Source organism: Alexandromys fortis, unplaced genomic scaffold (genome assembly GCF_014885135.2).
Source record: "Alexandromys fortis isolate MF-2015 unplaced genomic scaffold, M_Fortis_MF-2015_v1.1 scaffold_155, whole genome shotgun sequence".
NCBI lineage: Eukaryota > Metazoa > Chordata > Mammalia > Rodentia > Cricetidae > Alexandromys > Alexandromys fortis.
The window spans coordinates 647,222-670,399 of NW_026068052.1; the positions used below are offsets into that span (position 1 = coordinate 647,222).

Here is a 23,178-nt window from a genome sequence, read left to right on the forward strand (position 1 = left end):
CCTGCTTACAGAGCGACAATAGTCACCATCGCCACCATCACCATGATGTCTTCCCATCACCATGATGTCTTCCCTTTCACATCCTCCTGCCATCTGCTTGCAACATCAAGGGGCCGTTGACATAGTCGTTGCAAGTTTGTATATGCATATGTAAAAAGTCTGTGATCTTGATAATGGGTATTTTCTTTTTTAAAGGCTTGCTCTCTTTTTATTTCTGTGCTTGTGTGTGTGGATGTGAGTGCAGGTGCCCATGGAGGCCATGGTTCCCTGCTGGAGGTATAGGCGACTACTAGTGAGCTACCTGGGTGCTTGGAAATGAACCCGGGTCCCTGCAAGAGCAGTCAAGTGCTCTTAATTGCTGAGCCATCTCTTCAGCCCCAACAATGGATATTTCTCTTATAAAAATGAGGTTATTTCTTTTATATACACATGAGAAATAGCCTGCAGCCTGACTTCCTCAGCTGACCATACTGCAGTGGATAAACTCTAGGTCATTATATACCAAGTTAACCCACGCTTTTCTGTGGGGTACAGCTCTTTGTCCCTCTTTTTTCAAACTCGCTATATTGCATTTAAAGTGGCTCCCCAGCAAATGGCATATTTGGCTGGTGATTTTTAAAAATTTAATCTATCAATTCTGTATTTTAATTTTGCATTTGCATTGAGGTAATCGTATTGGTTGCTGAGACAAGAGCCATTAAATGATAAATATTTATCCTGTCACACTTCTGGAGCCTGAGTTTGTGTGCAGGGCTATGCTCTGCCCAGAACCTCTGAAGGGAGGACCTTTCTTTGCCTGGTCCCTGCTTCTGGTGGGGTAGCCCCAGGCGTTCCCCTACTCGCAGCGGCTTAATTGCAGTCTCTGTCCAGTGCACACATGCCGTCTTTCCTCTGCATGTCTTCACATGGTGCGCTCCTGGCATTTTCATACTCATTTCCTGTTTGTTTCTTCTGTTTCTCTCTATTTCCTTATTTTCCTGTGGATTTTTATTTTATACAGGGTCTTACTATATAACTCAAGATGGCCTCAAACCTGAGAACCTTCTGCAACTTCCTCCCAAGTGCTGGATTCCAGGCATCTATCACTCCATCTCACCTATTTATGATGGTTTTTAATTTGAAGTTAAAATGAATTATTGGTGTGTAGGTGATAGGGTGCTGGAGTGAGGGTACATGCAAGCCACAGGCCAGAGGACAGCTTTCTCCAGAGGCTAGCAGTGGTTGTCCTAAGTCGTGTTCATTCTCCACCTTATTCCCTTACACAGGGTCTCTCCCAGAACCTAGAGCGAGGCTGGAGGCCAGCAGAGGCCAGCGGAGGCCAGCAACCCTTGATTCCACCATGTACAGCACCAGGGTTACAGGCCTGTACAGACTGGCCTTATCCTGGGGTGGTTTGAACTCGTGTCCTCACGCTTGTGGAACTAGCGCTTTTTACCTGCAGAACCATCATCTCCTTAGCCCTTAGGGTCCCGTGGCTTTTATCTGTTGTTTTCCATCTGTTCTGAGATGCTATCCAGAACAGCTCAGTACCGTCAGTCCCCGTGTTTCCTTGGCGCCTCTGGATTGTGACCGTTTCTCACACATTTATTTTTAAAACCTTGATGCTTTCAGTGACTTTTTGTCAGTTGGTTTGTAAAATAATGGAGTTTGTCTGATGCATTTGTCACGATTCAGCTGAGTTATGGACTTGGGGAAGACTAGGAAGGAAGACAAATTTTCACCATGTCGTGTCAAGGATACTTCCTTTCAAAACACCCCAGCACCGTCAGTGGTGATCTTGCTAGGCTGGCCGAGGTAGCGCTTGCCCGACTTGACTGTCTTCACAGTAAAGTTACTCCCCNCCCCCCCCCCCCCCCCCCCCCCGCTCGATACCAGGCTTTTCAAAGCCAGTACGTACACCCCACGTGAAGGAATAGAATCACCACCACTTCTTTGAGGGAGGGGAATCTCTAGATATTATCAGAATGGATCCCTCGTGCATATATGTGTTTATGAATGTGTTGGTCTGTCTGTCCATTGGTCTGTTCAGGACAATCATTATTTTTTATCAGCAGGGACTCATGGGTATGTATTTTATACTTTGGGTTGTAATTTCGCAGCCTTTGTTTTCTTGCTCAGATCATTTCAGTTTGGCCGTGGGAGCTCTGGTTGCTGCTCTCAGCCCTTTTCACCCACCCTTCTCATTTTCTGAGGGTGCAGTTTCCTGTATTTGGGCACAGTTCTAAGTTCATCGTGTGGTCTTCTGCTGTGTTCTGACAGTTCATTACTCCGGCGCTTGAAAAACATCCTACTTCCTTCTGTCCTGCGTGGCTGCAGGTGAGAAGCATGCACTCGTTCAGATGGGGGAGCTCTGTAAGTATTTCTCTTTGAGTTACTTCAAGACTGTGTCTTTTGTTTTGTGAAGATTCATGTCGATGTGGCTTGACATGTGTTTCCTGTAATAAAACCTTTATTGAAGATTTTTATTTATTTCTGTACCAGCTGGAGATAGGGTATCCCTGTGTAGCCCTAACTGGCCTGGATCTCAGAAATAGCTGCCTGCCTGTAGCACCACACCCAGCCCAGATTTCTTCATTTTATTCATGTGGATCAGTGTGCTGCCCACATGTATGTATGTGCACCCACCACATGTGCTCCTGGTGCCTGTGGAGGTCACAAGAGGGCTGGAGATGCTCTGGAACTGGAGTTATAGACTGTTTTGAGCCACTGTGTGGGTGCTGGGAGCCAAACCCAGGTCTTTTGCCAGAACAACAAGTACTCTTAACCACAGAGCCATCTCTGCAGCCCCTGAAATTGACTTTAAAAAGATTATTTAACTCACTTATTTTATGTATGTGTAAACGTGTCGCTGTGAGTGTGTGCATGTGTTTGTCTGCGGATACGTGGCCAGTGTATGGCCATGGAGGCTTCTCTTCTGTTGCCCTACATTTTTCTTGGAGGTAGGGTCTCTCCTGGAACCTACAGCTCACATTCTGTCCTAGGGCTGGAATGCGGCAAGCCCCAGCGATGTTCCTGTCTCGGCTGCCTCAGAGCTGGGATTACAGGCATACTCCCTAATGCCGGGCTTGTTAGATGGAATCTAAACCCCAGTCCTCATGATTGGGCAACAAGCCCTCTTCCCAACTGACCCATGTCTCAGCCCTCTCTTTGTTGTTTTGGTTTTTGAGACAGGTCTCACGTAACCCAGGTTGGCTTCAGACTTACTATGAGGTCAAGGATGACTTTGAACTCCTGATCCTAGTGCCTTCACCTCCTGAGTGTTGGGATATGTTCCACCATCATCACTTTCTACATTGCTAGGGCTCGACTCCAGGGCTTCCTGCAAGCTAGACAAGCCCTCTATCAGCTGAGCCACAGCTGCGGTCTCATGGGACTCTCTAGTAATTGCGTACTGTATTATAGGTGAAGATACTGCAATTTAACATATGTGCTGTAGAAAGAAAATTACCAACAGAAAGGATATTGATAGCAGCAGTACTGTCACTGACAAAACTTAAACTGTAGGGTCAAAGATAACATGTTATTAATTTGGACATTTCCCCAGTGATGCAGGCTGAGTTAATCATATTCCTCAATTTATAGCATAGTATTATTTGCCTTCCGTTTCCTGTTGCCACAAACATATTTGTACATGGATGCTTGAGGTGAAAGTATGTGGAAGCATGTGCAAGTTTGTAAGGGATATATGTAGGCATTTTATTTAGTTAGTTAGGTTTTTTTTTTTGAGACAGTATTTCTCTGTGTAACATCCCTGGCTGTCCTGGAACTAGCTCTGTAGACCAGGCTGGTCTCAAACTCAGAGATCCGCCTGCCTCTGCCTCTGCCTCTGCCTCCTGAGTGCTAGGGTTAAAGGCATGTGCCACCACTGCCTGGCATATGTATGCATTTAGACTTTAATGGGAATTACCAGATTATTTTTCGAAAAGGATACAGACGCCCATATTTCTATCACCAGCATAAAAATGCCTGTCTCCATGAATCTTCCCCCAATGCCGGATATTATCATTTTCATTAAATTTGTGAGGAGCACTGCGGTATTGCTTTATTTCTATTTCCTTAGTAGGACAGATGTCCGCACCTTTGGCAACTTTCTTCTGTAGATGATCTTGTTCAGAACTGATTTAGAAACACACTGAGTTCACGGTAATTATAGGCTAAAGAAGCTCACGTGAGGATGGGGCCAAGGAAATCATGGTGACTGAAGCGATAAGGGCAGTTAAAGGGAAGGCAGCCACTGCACACCGAAAGGCTTGAACTCATTTGAAACACCAGCTGCAAAACAAACCCCCTCGTTCTTTTCAGCTGCTAGGCCTCTGGGCAGGCTAAACACGGACCGTGCTTCATGGATGTGTCCCCAGACCTAATTGTTTCCCTAGGTATGGTATTATAAACTCTGGTGATGACCCGGTCTGATTTACTATATGACCATCTGCTGCGGTCATATGATGGCGAACGTCTCAGTATCATTAAGCAATCACGAGAAGCGTGACAGCGCAGCTGCTGCTATCACTTGCCTAGAATCGGTTGTCCTGACTAAGGAACGTGTAACCACTGTAGGGAAACGTGAATCCAGTTGCAGGTGAGGGAATTATAAAATGACTGTTTTTCTTTTTCCGAGGTGATTCTGATATCAGAAGCATGCCAGAACAGATTGCTAAAAGGTAAACCATGCGAAAGTGTTAATTTGCTTGGAGAAAACTTTCCAGGGCTTGTTAAAGAAGTAAAGGAGAAAGAGGGAGAGCATGCCTTGATAAGAGAGCTCTGGAGGGGACGCTGTTTACACCAACAAAACGAAACAAAACAAAACAAACCAGGGCCAGGCACACCCCCAGACCCGAGCTTCTTTTGATGACTAAGAACAGTCTGTCGCTGGCTGAGTCCTCTTCCCCACAAGCCCTGACGGTAGGAGGGGAGCCACGCCCTGGTCCTCTGCGAGAGCGATCAGTGCCTTTGACTGCTGCCATTGACTGCCGAGCCATCTCTCTGGCCTAGACCTAAGTTTTAAATTAAATTGTTTCTTTTTTAAATCAGAGAAATGTCTGGGAAACTTGTTGCGAAGAAGAAGAAAGGGTCTGGGAGGTGAGAGTCAGTCCTGGGGGTGAAGATGACACGTATATAGCAACTACTCATGGATACATATGAAACCGACAAACGAAATAAAAAAATCTAGCAATGTTAGCTTTGGTGCCATTTGGAACTAATGGTGGGGACATTAACAAAACGGCACAAACTGATTCAGGTAGCACTTCTAAATAGGCACTAATTCTACTGTTCCGTCTACGTCTCTGGGAAGGAAGTGAGAGGATTGGGTCTCCCTCCATCTAATAAGAGAGAGGAAGAGTATGGGTGATGGGATTAGCTTCTGTTTGAAACTCTGCTGTGTGCTGTAGAACTCACTAACGTCCTCTCTAGCAAAGACTGCGTGTGGGCACACCGTGGAGGTGCTCAATAAATATCTGAATTTCCACTGTTCCATTATTCATTTCATCTTTGCAACGACCCTATGAAGTACTTTTACCCACATTTTGCAGATTAGAGTCCCAAGATTTAGAGAGTTCATCACCTCCCTTCTGATTCACAGGAACGCGCACACGCAGCTTATCCTCATGGGAGAGGACAGGCCCCCCGGGTCTGGGGGTGAGAGATGCGGGAGATGAGGCAGTGGGGAAGAAGAGCAGCTCTTTGTCCCCGTTACCGTGCTTTTGAGTAGTTTCCAGGACTTGGAACTTTGCAGCCGGATAATTCTCTGTAGAGGGGCTCTCGGGGGGGCTGGGGGTGATGTTGTACAATATCCCAGGCTGTCTCTAAGATGACAACCAAAACTGTCTCCAGACCTTGTCAGGGGTTAAAATCTCCCGATTGTCAACTATGGCTTTAGACAGTGATAGGACAGTGATGGGACTGCCCAGGAGCCTCTTGACCGCTAACAGAGTGTCTGTCTCTTGTCCAGTTTTTACCCCAAGTCAGTGATAATCAGCCTGGTGTGAACACCAACTGACCGTGGCCAATTTTAAGTCAGCCTTTTCCCTGGGCTCTGAATAGTCCTTTAACTCTGTTACAAAGTTCTGTTTTCTCGGGGCCAGAGAGATGGCTCAGTGGTTAAGAGCGCTGATTGTTCTTCCAGTTGAACCTGGTTCCGATTCCCAGCATCCACATGACAGCTCACAACTGTAATTCCAGTTCCAGAGGGCCGACACGCGTGGCAAAACACCAATGCACATTAAATAAATTGTAAAAAGTTCTGTTTTCCAAACAGGTGTGCTGATAATGTCAGCACTTGGGAGGTCGAAACAGGAGGGTCTCCAGTTCAAGGCTAGCCTATGCTACATAATGAGTTCGAAGCTTGTTTGGGTTCATATCAAGACCCTTCCTGAAAGAAATGAATAAACAAACAAGCAAAAATTAAAAACAGATAGTTTGCCCTTCCTCAGGTGTCCCCCAAAACCCCAATGTGTACCCTAGCCCTTCTCCTAGATCGCCCACAGTAGTCTTGGTGCGGAACGTTATGAGGTAGGGAGCTGAAGTCACTCAATACGTTTGAATTTTCTGGTAAAATCTAGATCTCTTCTGCTACTAAACTTTACCCTAGGCCCCGAGGCTGAGTGGCTCTGTCCCCACATCTCTGTTTCTTCGTCATAGGCCATCTCTGTCTCAAGGAGATGACAGTCATATTTGTGGAATTCCATTCCGTCTCTAACAAACAGTGCAGTCGTGACAGTCTGAACTCAAGCCACCTGTCTCTCCTCTACCCTAGTCCTCAAACGTAATTACAGTACCCCTAAAGGCAAATTTCCAGACTGAGAAAAACAACCAAACAGGAAAACAACAACAACCAAAAACAAAAAAACAAGGATGTTCTATTAAATTCGAATGTAAGTGTGTCCCAGTTGCTACAAATATTTTTGAGTTTTGGTTAAGAAATTCATTTCTCGCTAATCTGAATTTCAAACTTAACTGAAAATCCTGTATTTTCCCTGACAATCCTGCTAGAAAGCTTATCAGAACAGAAATTCCTACTTGGTAGATCTGGATGGGGCCTAAGAGTCCGTTTAAGTTGGTTTGAGGACTAGACTCTTTGAGAGTCCCTGGCATATAGGATAAACAGAAAGATAAGGGTGTTGCCTCCCTCAGAGGATCAAAGGTAAAGAGGACAGTGGCTAAAACTTGAAGCAGTGACTTGTTTTTTTAAGTCCTGGTGCCCCCCCTCATCCCAGCCCCATCAGGAGTCCATGTGTGAAGGGCGTGTGAATTTCAGTGTTTTTAAGAGTGTGCTAGTGGTGCCCAGAGCAAACCACAGGCCATAGGCCCGCTAGACAAGCGCCTCTCACAGGACCACAATCCTCAGCTCAGGCTGGGAATTTTAATGGGTAACAGTATGGGCTAGCTAGTCAGAGCTAGGACTTGAAACACAGATACAAAACATGCTGAGAATCACTTTAGGAAGTGGTTCTTACTACGAACTCATTGTTTGATTGGGATTAGGTCAGGGAAATGCCTCAGTTTATACTCTTAAGCGGTCTTCGTTTGTTTGTTTTGTTTTATGTTTCAAAACAGGGTCTCTCTGTGTAACAGCCCTGGCTGTCCTGGAACTCTTTCTGTAGACCAGGCTGGCCTCGAGCTCACAGAGATCCGCCTGCCTCTTCCTCCCGAGTGCTGGGATTAAATAAAAGTGTGCACCACTGCACCCAGCTATTAATCTGAAGGGTTCTTAGGAGCTAAGAAATGTTCTTTTTCCTCCTTCCACCCCCTCGCTCTCTCGTCTTCCTCCATCTGTCTTTCCTTCAGCATTTTTGCTAATTACAAAAGTAAAACATGCTCGTTCGATTTCCAACAGGCATTCTAGCGAGTCACACTTTGAAGGAGAGCTCCTCTGCAATGGCAGCCCTGAGAATAGCTCTGTTGACGGCTGCATATTTATATGCAGGCTCTGCACAATCCAATATGTATAGTCTTATTTATTTTATTAAATCAAAATTTGAGCATACTGAACATAGTGTTCTGATGTTTTTTTTTTTAATTACTATAGGATTTGGACATCTTCCAATGCCAGTCCATATGGATCTAATTTTTAAAAGATTACTGTTTAGAATTTGTGTGTATAGGTGAGTGCCTGAATGTATGTCTAGCTATCTACCATGTGAGTGTCTGGTGCCTGGGGAGACAGGAGAGGGTATCAGACCCCTCTGAAACTAGAATCCAGGCAGTTTTAAACTACCATGTGGGTGCTGGGAACCAAACTCTGGTTCTCTGCAAGAACAGCCAGTGTTCTTAGTTACTGAGCTGTCTCTCCAGCCTAGATCTAATTTGTAAATTAAAATATGAACACTAACTGGCAATGTCCCCTGTCCTAGCCTTCTGGCCACCCCTACACTTACTCAACTAGCTAATATATTTTATTCTTTCTTCCCCTAAGACCTGACTCTATTCTTGAGGCAGGGTCTCACTATGTAGCCTTCGCTGTCCTGTCCTGGAATACATCCTGTAGACCTGGCCGGCCTCGAACTCACAGAGATCCGCCTGCCTCTGCCTCCTGAGTGCTGGGATTAAAGGTGCCTGCCACCACTGCCCGGCCCTTTCCAGTTGTTTCTTCTTTACAGTTTGTTTACTGAAGAAACTGGGATAGCGGACCTGTAGAATCTTCTTCAAGTCTGAGTTTTGTTGCTTGTCTCTTCATGATCTAGATTATCATAGTCTCTGAACTGTATTTTCTTTAAATATTTTCTAAGTTTATTCTTTTGGTGTGTGTACATGATGCATTGTGGGGGCGGGCATACTTGCCACGTGGCACTTGTGGAGGTCAGCGGACCCCTTTGTGGAATCAGTTCTCTCCTTCCCCCTCCGCACGTTCTGGGCACCTGAATGCAGGTCAGCAGGCTTACTTGGCAGGTGCCTTTACCTGCGAGCTATTTTGGCAGCTCCTGTCCTTTATTTTCTTTTTTGTTATTGTTTTAAGAAAGGGTCTCATGTAGCCCAGATTGGCTGAGGAGAACCTTGAGCTGATCCTCCTGCCTCCACGTCCCCAGTGCTGGGATTACAGGCGTGCACCATCATGCCTGACTTGTGTTTTTGTCTTTCTCTTTGTAGCTGATTTGATCAGGCTCAGGTAGGGGGTTGGGTAAGACTAGTGCGTAGATGATTTTTGTATCCTCTTAGCAGAAGGCACACGCTGTTTGCTCATCCCTCTCTGCTATTAGGAGCCATTTGTTGCTTAAAGCCTAAATCCATTTATTAATTAAGGTTTGTAGCATGGTAACATTCGAATTCTATTACTCATCGTTTATCTTCTTGGATGAAGAAAAACATCTATTATCTGGTTGGCCAATGGTATTGTTTGTTAAGGGAAAGCAATGTAAATGTTTGCCTTTTCTCTGTAATTTTTTTTTCAAAATAGTTATTTGGGTTTTTTTTACTCTAAAATGTCAGCAATATAAAAGGCAGTCACAATGAACTCGGAAATGGAACAAAATTGGTGCTTCAGGCTCATTTTGTACATTTCCTGACATAGTCCTGAAATCACTTCTCTAAAAAGGCCTGCTTTCTGTTTTGTGGGAAATGGCACCTGAAGGCCACTGCTGTCTGTATGCTAGCAGCAACCCTTGTAGGTACGGAGTTGATCAGTGTTTTCAGACCTTTTAAGGGGAAAATAGTACAGGAGATATTGATTTGCTGTTGTTTTCAAAGTCAGGTCTTCAGGGTTTGTCTCAACTGTCTCACCTCCTGATCTCTTTTCGTTCATACTCAAGAATCCACAGCTATAGGAGCTAATAGGCTTAGCTAACCATGTTATTCTGCACTGGCTTTATATGCCATGCTATACACAGCTGTCTCAACAGAATATTAATGTTCCCACCACTCACAGGAGAGCAAGCCCACAGGACCTGTTGGCTCCCTTGCTGCGCGTGCACTCCGTCTGCAGTGCTTGCAGACTGCGCTTTCATGCTGAGAGACATCACTGAGTCTCAGCTCGACGTGGATCCGTGTGTGTTTATATAGTTTGTTTATCTAATGCTCACAAACAGTCCTTTCGTCCATGTTTGCCTCGCGCTTTTATTTTTCTAGAATGTTTTCTGCAGCAGATTGCTTAGGAAGGGGTCACAAGAGCGGTATTTGTGGAATGAATGCATACTGACAAGCTTGTAGACTCTATCCTTGCCGATTATTTAGCTAGGGATATCATAAAAAACACCAGAGACTGGGTGACGACATAAACAGCAGAAATATATTTCACAGGCCTGGAGGCTAGAAGCCCAAGGGCAGGTGTTGGTGGGTTTGATTTCTCTGAGGCATCTAGCCTTGGTTGGCAGATGGCTGTCTTCTTACTGTGTGGTCGCTCACACAGCCTTTCCCCTGATAGATGCCTTTTTGCCTATTATTGTTTGAGACTGGATTTTGCTGGGTAGCTCAGGCTAGCCTTGAAATTTCAACCAGATGCTGCCCTGGCAGGCCTTTGGTGTGTATGAACCACCTCCTTTAAAATGGCTTTACCAGTATGAGGATGGAACCTAGAGGCTATGGAACGCTAGGCCAACACTGCACGACTGAGCCCCACCCCCAGGCCTCCTGCTCTTCCGGACTGCAGGCGGATGAAATGGCCTCATCCGGCTGGACCATCACGTTTACAGGCCTTACCTTCAGGCACGCACACATTCAGAGATACTGGCGGTTAAGGCTTCAACGGGGACTTTTTTGGTTTGTGAGAGGGTGCAATTCAGCTTGTAACAGTTTGGCTACAAATGAAAATTTTTATGTTTTTTAACTTTTGTGTCAGTAATTTATTTTGTACTCTTTGAGAATTTCAAGCATGTGTGTAATGTATTTTGGTCCGTTTCATACCCAATTACCCCTCTCGCCCACTTCCTTCTACCCAACAAGTTCCCCTCCTACTTCCTTCCATGTCTTTTGTTTTGCCATGTTTTATTTAGAGTGTGTGACCCACTGAGGTTTATTGGGGTTGCCTGCAAGAGCACGGATGGGGTTGTTTACTGGATCACCCACAGCTTAGCAGTGGTAGCATCCCAGAAGCGACCATAGAGCGGGGAGGGCTCCGGAGCCCCTTCCCTATCCAAGGCGGAAGTTTGACTGCTTGGGTTACATGTTTTCCTCTACATCAGGAATCTGTTGTTTTCTTTTATTCCAGTGTTAAGTACCGTTGCCAATATATCTGATAACTGGCTCTTTTTCTTTGTTCTCCTCACCTAGATAGAATATCTCCCCCTAAAAACCGAGTCCTTGCTTTTTTAAATATGTTGTTTCTTTGTTCTGAGTTATTTCAGGAAACTTTTCTTGTAGTCTTTACTCCTCTGCCTTTTGAAACTTTTAACTTTATTTATTTTTTTTTTTTTTGAGACAGGATTGATTACTCTGTTGTCCAGGCTTTGCTGGAACTCACCATATAGCCCAGGCTGGCCTCAAGGCTCTCCTGCCTTAGCCTCCCAAGTGCTGGAATTGCAACCCCGGGCTACCACACCAGCTGTTTTCATGTTTCATGGGTGTGCATCCATTGTGTGTAATGTTGCATTTTGTACAGGCAATTTCTTTCAGCTACACCAAGGGGTTTTGATCATATTCAGCCCCCTTTCCATCCCCTAAGGCTCCCTTCTCTTTACCCCGGCTGCATTCGTTTCTCCCTTCCCCTAATCTCCAGCCTGCTTTTGTGCTGTATATATGAATGCTTTCCCCAATAACTCATAGCCAGGACTACACACACACACACACACACACACACACACACGAGAGAGAGAGAGAGAGAGAGAGAGAGAGAGAGAGAGAGAGAGAGAGAGAGAGAAATGCACACACAAATTCTCTCTAAAGGGTTCTGGCATCCACAAACAAAACACACTATTTATTCTTCTATACACGGCTTATTTTGTTCCATTTTCCGGTTTTTCTTTTCTCCTCTACATATTTGGTTTCCTTTTTCCTCTTCATTTTTGGAGGGAGGCGGTAGGATTTGAGACAGGGCCCCAGGTTGACAAGTGCTGAGATGGTCTTGGACCTCCGGGTCCTTTTCAGCAATCACTCCACTCTTTCCTTTCCGATCTGTGCTCAGATCTGAACTCCTAGCTTCTAGTTCACAGCTTGGGTTAATTTGCTCTTTCTGGCTTAAAATTCGTTTTTATTTTCCCTTACTTCCAATTCTTTCATTGGCCCTACTACGTCATGCTTTAGTCTTCCAGACCCTGACTTCTTCCTCCTCATCTGTCCTTTGTCTATCTGGGACTTGTCTGAGGTGGGAGGCTGTAGCTTTCGAGCCTCAGAATCACGTGCTTCCCCTGTGCTGTTGATTGTCAAAGTGAGCCGTCCCCGCTGTCCTTTTTCTTCTCATAAATACTGTTGCTCGTTTTCATATGAGTTTTATAGGTTCATGTGTTTATTTATTTCGATCTTTCGAGACAAGGTCTTCTTCTGCAGTCCAGACTTGCCTTGACCTTGCGGGTCTCCCGCCTCTGCGTCCTGGGTGCCAGAATGTGAGGCTCCTGTCACCACGTCGTTCTTGAAATCTTTAGAAGAATGGAGACAAGGTTCACAATAGCTCTTCCGTTTTCGTGGCTTCTAGCTCCCTCTTCTGTTGCTCTCGTGTAGTTCTCAAAACTGTGACTTCCTTTCTCCGAGACCTGGGCGCTTGCTCTCTGGTCCCAGTCGTTAGGGTCTCTTACTATATTGTCGAATCTGGATTCTGTTTCCAGCCGTGTCTTTTGCTCCTGGCGGGTTTGTGTGGAGAGCTCATAGGGTCCACACCGCTGCAGACACGTTTTTTTTTTTTTTTCCTGTAACCCTTTAGGCCTCACCTGCTACTGGAATATGCAAAATCCTCTCAATTTTAGCCCCTGTGGTTTGTTGCATGTATAGCATCGTTTCCTCCTTGTTCCCACTCACACACTCCTAAGAACACATCTGTTCCACAGCTGTTTCTAGTTTGTACCCTTCGCAATATTTGGGCTTAATAATCTTGTTACCTAGATTTATGAAAGTTAGGGTCCATGGGTTTTGGGGTTTTCTATAGCAGATTTTCTGTTTGGGTTGTTGCGTGTTTCAGTCAGAGCTGCTTTATGGAACCCAGGCTAGCCTCAAATTCCTGAGGCTTCTGTACCAAGTGTTGTGGTTCAAGTGTGCGTCACGGTGCCTAACTTGCTTTTTGTTATTTATTAAGCCATCGAGGAGTGAGAATAGTTTAAAAACTATACTACCTCCATAAACCTGCTGCCAACTTTCCCATCCATTCATTTTAATTGAAATATTATATTTATAATTTTAAATATTTTAAAAGTAAACTTTGAAAGCCAAGTGCAGTAGCTTATTCTTATAATCCCAGCAATTGTGAGGCAGAGGCAGGAGAGGAGGCTCCGGAGTTATCCTCAGCTACACGGTGAGTTTAAGGCTATCCTAGGTTACATGATACCCTATCTCAAAATTAAAAAAAAAAAATACTGGTAAAAAAGAAAAAAACCCTAGGGATGGTAACATACACCTATAATAGGAACACTTAGTAGCTGGAAGCAGGAGAATCAGAAGTTCAAAGTCATCCTCAGATACATAGCAAGTTCTAGGTTGACCTGGGCTGCATGGCAAGAAGCTCTCTTAAAAATCCTCTTTTAACTCCAGAATTCAGGAGGCAAAAGCTGGTGGATCTTTGAGTTCAGAGCTAGCCTGGACTAGTAGCAAGTTCCAGTCTTTCTCCCTCCCCCTCCCCCGGAAAAAAAGTAGGAACTGGAAAGATGGTTCATCTCTGGAGAGATGACTATGTAATTCTAGTTTCTGCATAGCTCAGTTCACGGGAATTTGACGCCCTCTTCTGGCAATTTTGGGTAATGCATGTATGTAGTACAAGCCTATTGACGCAGGCAAAAAAAAAATCCACGCACATTCAAAAAGAAGAAATTTTACTTCTTATTTTGGACATTTTGCATTTTTTATTTTTAATATTTTTAGGGATTATTGCAAGCCATCTTCCTCTTGCGTTCACATTCATCTCACCTTCATTTTTTTTTAATTTGAGAAGTTCATACATGTATACAATATGTTTTGATCAAGTCTATCCTACAGTTCTATCAGTTCCTCTCTACTAGGGCTCCTTCCTAACTCCCTGTACTGTTCGTTCATGTATCCTTAAGACGAATCCCTGAAGAAAACCGACTCTTCCTCCTCTGGCAGCCATCAACTGCCGACAGCTCCTCAGCTAGGGGTGGAGCTTTATAAACCCCCCCCCCATCCATACTGGAATTTTGATTGGCATGATCTTGTGCATGCTGTCACAGCCACTGTGAGTGCAACAGACCTGTTATGTCCAGAAAATACTATTTCACAACAGTCCTGTGATGCTCAGTCTTTCTGCCTCAGCTTCTGCTTTGATCCCTGAATGGTGGTGATGGTGGTGCTGGTGGTGGGGTGGTAGTGGGGTGGTGGGGTGGTGGTGCTGGTGGTGGTGGGGTGGTGGTGCTGGTGGTGGTGGCGGTGGTGGTGGTGCTGGTGGCGGTGCTGGTGGTGGTGCTGGTGGTGGCGGTGGTGGTGGGGTGGTGGTGCTGGTGGTGGGGTGGTGGTGGGGTGATGGTGGTGGTGGGGTGGTGCTGGTGGCAGTGGTGGTGGTGGTGGTGGCGGTGGTGCTGGTGGTGGTGGTGCTGGTGGCGGTGCTGGTGGCGGTGCTGGTGGTGGTATAGGTGCTGCTGTCCATGTCTCATTAGGTTTGAGCACTTTGCAGTCTCTTCTTCTCTGTGCTTTGAGCAACTGTGAATCTCTGTATTAAGCATGCTATATTGCAAAAACAAGTTTCTCTGTGTAGCCCTGGCTGTTCTGGAACTTACTCTATAGATCAGGCTGGCCTGAAACACTCAGAGATCCACCTGCCATTGCTTTCCAAGTGCTGGAATTAACGGTATGCGCTGCCACCCGCCCACCTTGCCGCCCACCTTGTTTTGCTTCTTTTTAACTGAAGCGTTTGATTGCCTTTGGTAGTTTCTGTTTGAGGAGAAACGATGTTGCCAGTGTGTTCTGAATATGTGTTAAGTTCCTTTCTGCAGCTCTCGGCATTCAGTCTCAAACCTTGTATAAGCTTAAATTTGCTTGAATTTTCTACACAGTATATCCGTTGGTTGAAATCTATTTCATTTCTTTCTGTTCATCTGTTGTTGAGATGGGATTTCACTGGACTCTGGCTGGCCTGGAACTCGCTATAGCCAGACGGTCCTCCTCCCTCGGTATCCTGAGTCCTGGGCTTGTAGACCTGATCCACCATTCCTGCCTCTGATCTGTTTCATTCATTCTTCTGACGCATTCTTTTGGCTTGCTTCCCATGCCATCTTCAGAGCTGTCACCCTGAAGTTTTGCTTTTCTCACTGGATATAAGTCTACATTTTCTTATTCCCCATATACAGTGGTATATTATTTGTGTTTTAATAAACAAAGCTTTCCTGAAGATCAGAGGGCAAAGCAGCCACACTAGTCAGCCATACAGGCCAGGAAGTGGTGGCCAGGACACAGGAGACAGAGGCAGACGGATCTCTTCAAGGCCACCCTGGGCTACCTGAGATTGAATCCAGAAACAGATCCAGGTGATGGTGACTCACACCTTTCATCCCAGTGTTTGGGAGTCACACCTTTAATTCAAGCACTAGGGAGGTGCAGACAGGAGTGATATGGCTGGGTGGAGAGAGGAATATGAAGGGGAAGAGGCAGGAACTCACTGGAATGTGGAGTTTGAGGATTTGTGGAGACAGGATCTTGCCTTTTCAGTCTGAAGATTTGTTAGAGGTAAGATCTCTCCAGTGGCTGGCCGTTTTGCTTTTCTGATCTTCAGCTTGTACCCCAGTATCTGTCTCTAGATTTTTATTATTCATGCTACACCCATATATTTTTCTTTCTGGTATTTACCCTGGTTTTGTAACAGTACATCTTAGTAGCACACACCTTTAATCCCAACCACTCAGGAGGTAGAGGCATGTGGATCTCTGAGTTCGAAGCCAGCCTGGTCTACAGTGTGAGTTTCAGGACAGCCAGAAATGCTATACAGAGAGACTCTGTCTCAAAACACCAAAGAATAGAACACAAAAAGAGTGCATTTTAAAGTACCGTACTTAGAAGAAATAGATGCTCTGTGTGTCTTTTTGTTGTTGTTGCTTTTTCGAGACAGGATTTTTTTTTTTCTGTTAACAATCCCCAGCTATCCTGGAACTCACTCTGTAGACCAGGCTGGCCTCATACTCACAGAGATCCCCCTGCCTCTGCCTCCCAAGTAATGAGATTAAAAGCATGTGCCACTTGGGAATATACCCAAGAGAGGCCCTATCATACAACAAAAGTATATGCTCTACTATGTTCATAGCAGCATTGTTTGTAATAGCCAGAACCTGGAAACAACCTAGATGCCCTTCAATTGAAGAATGGATGAAGAAAGTATGGAATATTTACATATTAGAGTACTACTCAGCAGTAAAAAACAAGGACTTCTTGAAGTTTGCAGGCAAATGGATGGAAATAGAAAACACTATCCTGAGTGAGGTAAGCCAGACCCAAAAAGAGGAACAAGGGATGTACTCACTCATATTTGGTTTCTAGCCATAAATAAAGGACATTGAACCTATAATTCGCAATCCTAGAGAAGCTAAATAATAAGGAGAACCCAAAGAAAAACATACAGGCATCCTCCTGGATATTAACCTTCATCAGGCGATGAAAGGAGACAGAGACCCACATTGGAGCACCAGACTGAAATCTCAAGGTCCAAATCAGGAGCAGAAGGAGAGAGAGCACGAGCAAGGAACTCAGGACCCACACACTGAGACAATGGGGATGTTCTTTCGGGAACTCACCAAGGCCTGCTGGCCTGGGTCTGAAAAAGCCTAGGATAAAACCGGACTCGCTGAACATAGCGGACAATGAGGACTACTGAGACCTCAAGAACAATGGCAATGGGTTTTTGATCCTACTGTACGTACTGGCTTTGTGAGAGCCTAGGCAGTTTGGATGTTCACCTTACCAGACCTGGATGGAGGTGGGTGGTCCTTGGACTTCCCACAGGGCAGGGAACCCTGATTGCTCTTTGGGCTGATGAGGGAGGGGGACTTGATCGGGGGAGGGGGAGGGAAATGGGAGGCGGTGGCGGGGAGGAGGCAGAAATCTTTAATAAATAAATAAATAAATAAATAAATAAATAAATAAATAAAAGCATGTGCCACCACCACCTGGCCATGTATTTACACTTTGGAAAATAATCTTTTGTACTCAACTTGTTTAATAATTTGGTTGAATTTTAAATTTAAGTTCAAATTGTAATACTCTCAATAAAAAATTTGTGGTTCCATCTTTTTATTTAGTTTTTTTATTGTTGGTTTTTTTTTTCTTTTTTGAGACAGAATTTTCTTTATATCCTGGAACTCATTCTATAGACCAGGATGGCTTCAAACTCACAGAGATCCACCTGCCTCTGCTTCCCAGTTGCTGGGTGGGATTAAAGGTATGTGCCACCACCACCCATTTTAAATTAGTTTTTATTAATAAGTTTCCTTCTTTGATAATTTCACATGTAGCTGTTGTGAGTTCATCTTTCTTTCTTTCTTTCTTTCTTTCTTTCTTCCTTCCTTCCTTCTTTCCCTTCTATTTTTTTTTTTTGAGGTAGGATTTGTCCTGGAACTCATTCCGCAGACCAGGCTGGTCTCGAACTCGCAGAGATTTGCCTGCCTCTGCCTACCAAGTGCTGGGATTAAAGGTGTGCTCCATCACCGCCCAGCTGTGTTTTCTTTTTTAATATTTATTTATTATGTACAGTGTTCTGTCTGCCTGTAGGCCAGAAGAGGGCGCCAGATTGTTGTGAGCCACTATGTGGTTGCTGGGACTTGAACTCAGGATCTCTGGAAGAGCAGTCAGTGCTCTTAACCTTTGAGTCATCTCTCCAGCTCCTATTTGTATGTGTGTGGGGGTGGGTGGGGTTGAGACAGTCTTTCTCTGTGTAGCCCTGGCTGTCCTGGAACTTGCTGGACCAGGCTGGCCTCAAACTCACAAAAATCCACCTCCCTCTGCTTTCTGTGTGCTGTGATTAAAGTCCTGCGCCACCACAGCCCTGCCTGGGGTTTCCTTTTTATCATCATCATTGTCATTGTCGTCATCGTCGTCATCGACATCATTGTGTGTGTGTGTGCGCTTGCTGCATGTATTTGCCTGCATCCCTTGTCATATACATGGAGGTGAGAGAACAGCTTGTGGGCTCAAACTCAAGCCGCCAGGCTTACAGGACAAACAGCTCCCTTATCCACTGAGCCATCTTGCTGGTCCTGTGGTTTCCTTTTGTGGGTTCTTAATCTTGTTAAAATGACTTAAAATGGACTCGGAAGCTTGGGGACCATTATACTAGAATTTGAAAGCAAAACAGCAAATCAGGCAAGCTAGCAATCTTGGCAGCTTCCAGGAGAAGGGCTGTTCAGCAAGGAGAGGGTTTTGTATTTGAGGGGTTAGGGTCCAGAAAAGCTAGCCCATTAGAGCATGCACAGACTTTTGGCTGGTAGCTATAAGAGACAGAAAGAAGAAAAACTGGGGCTGGAGAGGTGGCTCAGTGGTTAAGAGTACCGGCTGGCTGCTCTTCCAGAGGTCCTGAGTTCAATTCCTAAATGGTGGCTCACAACCACCTGTAGTCAGATCAGATGCCCTCTTCCGGCAACAACTCAATAGAGCACGCATATACATCAAAATAAACAAAGAAATCTTTTTTTTTTTTAAAGAAAAATGAAAGAAGGAAGATGAAAAGGTGTGCTTCTTTTCAGTTAGAACTCAGAAAGGCAAGCAAGCAGGCTTAGAATGCCATGTGGCAGAAGCCCTGTACACAAGTAAACAACTGGATCCAGGGAGAGACTTCTGGCCTATCATCAAGGAGGGTAATCATTTCTCCCTTCTCCCTAGCTTGTCTTCAGGTGAATGGGCTTTCTTCTGGGGCAGTCTTTTAGTCAGTTGATTGACAGGCCCCGCTAGATTAACACGTAAGGGACAAGGTGACGGTGTATTATGTTCCAGTGTTTGGAGCAGAGACGGAGCTCAGATTCCATTTTACTTTTTAAACAGGAGGAAGTCACTTTCCCTTAATGGGTCTCAACAAAGCTCCAACACCTTCATCTGTTTGTATGGTACTTTAAATCCTAAGAAGGGACAATTGTGACTCTCCCTTCTGCTGTTACCAGAGGGTCTCAGTTCTCCTCCTTCTGTGACCCTATCCTGGTGACCCCCAACCCTACCATCATTTCATTGCTACCTCATAACTGCAATTTTGCCACTACGAGTTCTCGATGGCCTTAGGTGACCCCAGTGAAAGGGCTGCTCAACCCTCAAAGAAGCCTCGACTCACGGGTTGAGAAACACTGAAGGGTCTCCATCCACTCTTGCTGACTTTTAGGCCTTGGACGGTGATCAAGGAATTACACTGCAGAGGAAAAGAGATAAAGTGAAGACAGCAGTCGAGCACACAAGCATGATGGTTTGAAGGAAAATGGGCCCCACAGGGAGTGGCACTACTAGGAGGTGTAATTTGTGTGGCCTTGTTGGAAAAGTAAATGTCACGGTGGAAGCGGGCTTTAAGGTCTCATATATGCTTGAGCCACACTCAGTGTCTCAGTTCATTCCCTGTTCCCTTTGGATCAAGATGCAAGACTTCTCAGCTTCAGCAGCATGTCTGCCTGCAAGCTGCCTTGCTTCCTGCCGTGACGACAATGGACTAAACCTCTGAACTGTAAGCTGCCACCTCAATGAAATGTTCTCCTTTAGACGAGTTGCCATGGTAATGGTGTCTCTTCACAGCGACAGAAACCCCAACGAGGAAAACAAAGGCCAAAGCTTAGTAGCATATCTACTAAGATTATAATAGATATAGCCCATTCCCACCGTGCAAATTCAGATATCCGCTTCCAACGTTCTTCGAGGGGATGAGTGTCTGCATTGGAGTTCTGGCCACACTCACACGGCTTCTAGGCAACTCTGTAAAAGGAAAAGGAGAAGAAAGATAATAAGAGGCCAGACCACAGACTAGAGCCCCCAAACACATGTGGCATTTCTGGCCAAGGATGTTTTTAGCTTCTGGCCACAGATAAGGATGGCACGGCTTGTTTCTGAGGTCCCTGCTATAAAACTGCCTGTTCTCACACGCATAGCTTTTTCCTTTGGGCATGCATGACCATCCTTGGAACAGAGATAACGTGGGACCCACAGTCATGGCAAGTGAAATAAACAGAGCAAATACTGTGGTCACTAGGTCTGTAGTAAAGGTAATGGTGCTTTTAACACTTCCACCCTGCCTCCTACCTGCACGAGACCGGAAGAGGAGAGTGCTAGAGTAGACAGGCAGAAGATGAGAGGAGGGCTGCCGACGTCACTTCCTTGATCTCAGCACTCATGATGAGGTGAGACTTTTCAGCGAGGCAGCTATTTTTGAGTCGCCTATGCTCCTTTAAGTAACCCCAATAAACTCACTGGTTCACCAAGTTGGACTTCCATGAAAGTGCCATTCTGATCTGTCATTGGTGCCCTGTCTGAGAAGAGAGGTTTGTTCATGTCTCCCCAGGGAAAGTCATGCAACTGTTCAGAGTAGTTTTTCCTCCATCCAATGTTGCCAGTGAGAATTCTGATGTTTCTTTCATCTTTTTTGTTGTATAGAGGGTTGAACCCAGGGACTTGGGCATACACCAGGCAGGAATTCTACTACTGAGCCATATGCCCAGCCCCTAATTTTTGTTTCTTTAGGGGTAATCAACTTTTTTATTTCTGAAGGTAATTACAGTTTCTCTTCTTGATTTGTAAAACATTTTTGTTTTCTTTTAAATGACTCTATAATTAATTAATTAATTTCTGTCTGTCTGTCTGCCTGTCTGCACATCTGCTTGTGTAGGGTGTCTGTGGTGACTTAAAGGGAGTGTCATTTGGGGCTGCAATTATAGGCATTTGTGAATACCTGGGGGTTGCTGGGATCTAAACTCTTACAAGTTAGCAGCAAACATCTTCTAACTTTTTATTGATTCTTTGTGGTTTTCACATCATGGATCCTGATCCCATTCATCTCCCTGTCCCTTCGCATCCCCACTCTGCCTTTGCAACCTCCCTTCAAAAATAAAATAAAACTTAAAAACCAAAACCAAAAGCCCAAAACAACCAAACAAAAACAAAACAAAGAATATCTCATCGTGGAAGCGGTAGTGTGGCCCAGTGAGTCACACAGTCTACCCTTTAGTCCAGACATCTTGTAAGTGATCATTGCAGTGAGTCATCAGTCTGGCTCGAGCCTCTGGCTTCTGCTACGCTATTGATAATAAGCTCTCGCTAGGATTCCTCTTGGACATCCTGTTATTATCCTGTGTCACGGAGAGCCTGTAGCTTTGGATCTGCAGGGCTGGTCTGTTCCTTTCCGTGTTCCAGCAGTTCAGAGATGTTGGGGTAGGCTGCCTCATAGACCTGGTTGTGGGCCTGGATGGTAGCTGGGTTGGTCAGCCACCAGCTTTCTCTTATCTTCACTACCTGCCTACTTCACCCAATGCAGCCTGCAGCAAGGTGGGGGACCAGTGCTCTTGCTCTCATGCCCTTGAGGGCCAGGTCCCCCTCACCCACACCACTAGGGGCTGCTCTACTATCTTTGCCCAGGAGAGGTGCAAGGCCCCAGCAGCAAATATTCTTAACTCTAAGGCATCTCTCCAGTCCTTAATTTTTTTTTTAAAAAATTTACTTTTAAGTTAGTATATAACATGACAGGTTTCAACATTGCATCTTCATACACATAACGCTTGTAGTCCTTTGTTCCTTTGTTCTGATTTGTCCCCTTCTCGATGCTAAATTATGTCTTCCCTATCCCCTCTGGCTTCCTTGCCCTCTGCCTTCTCTGTCCCTTAAGAGAGCTTCCTCTCCTCCCTTGACTCCTTTTCTAATTCAGAACACACACACACACACACACACACACACCAATCCAAGTTTGAAAGAACTTTTGAAAAACACATGTAATGTTTGTCTTTCTGAGTTTGACTTATTTTGCTAAACATGGCAATCTCCAGTTCTATTATTTAGCTGCAAATGTCATGATTTCATTTCTCTTTATAGCTAAGTAAAATTCCATTGTGAATATGTACTGCATTTTCTTCATCCAGTCATCTGTGGATGGGCATTTAAGCGGTTCTGTTTCCTGGCTATCACAAGCAGTGCAGTGATGAACATGGGTGTCCAAACAGTTTGTGGTATGCTGACTGGTAGTATAATATCATATCATATCTGCATATGGGTCATCCCTCTCCCTGTTGAGCTTAGTAGGCCCTAATGCTAGTCTCCTTTCTAAAGTCTCTGTTCTCTCTGTGGTTAATTCTGTGTTCTCTGTCCTTCTTTCCATGATGTTCTTTATCCTCATGCATCCGATGGTCTGGAATTGTCTCTCTATATTTAAAAATGAAGGAACTGGGTGTTGTAGTACAAGCTTAGTTATCTGAGCACTCAAAATGCAGAAGAAGGACCGGGCGGTGGTGGCGCACGCCTTTAATTCCAGCACTTGGGAGGCAGAGACAGGAGGATCCCTGTGAGTTCGAAGCTAGCCTGATCTACAAGAGCTAGTTCCAGGACAGGCACCAAAAACTACAGAGAAACCCTGTCTTGAAAATAAAAAAAAATGCTGAAGAAGGAACATTCTGAGTTCAAAACCAGCCAGAACTACTGAACAAGACCCTATTGAGAGAGAGAGAGAGAGAGAGAGAGAGAGAGAGAGAGAAGAGAGAGAGAGAGGAGAGAGAGAGAGAGAGAGAGAGAGAGAGAGAGAGAGAGAGAGAGAGAGAGAGAGAGAGANGAGAGAGAGAGAGAGAGAGAGAGAGAGAGAGAGAGAGAGAGAGAGAGAGAGAGAGAAAGGAAGAAAAGAAGTTTCATGTCTGGAGAGTTATTTGTTTGCCAGGTCTCTTCCTGAATAGGAAGTCTAATGAAGATGGTTGCATAACAGGTCAGGGCTTGTGCCAAGTAACTTGTCTTTCGACTTAGTTTAGGGAAGCTGCCTTTGGGCAGGAGCTCCCCTATTCCTGAAATTCCTTCCCCACCCCTCCTCCTACTGCAAACTGAGGTCTGATTCTCCCAGAGTTCACTGTGGGGAACCAATGCCTGCACTGGGCTTCCTTCCATAGACAAGAGATTACTTACAGGAGGTGGGAGCTCTGCTGCCCCAAACAAACTGCACTGGGAAGTCTATCTAGCTGG

The 23,178-nt window shown here is 45.1% G+C and overlaps 1 non-coding gene across 1 annotated transcript; it reads left to right on the forward strand.

Moving 5' to 3' along the window:
• The first annotated feature begins 4,289 nt into the window (after positions 1-4,289).
• Positions 4,290-4,405, forward strand: LOC126487087 (small nucleolar RNA SNORA72). Its single transcript, XR_007588271.1, has one exon. It is a non-coding gene; the product is annotated as a small nucleolar RNA SNORA72 (small nucleolar RNA).
• Positions 4,406-23,178: the final 18,773 nt, after the last annotated feature.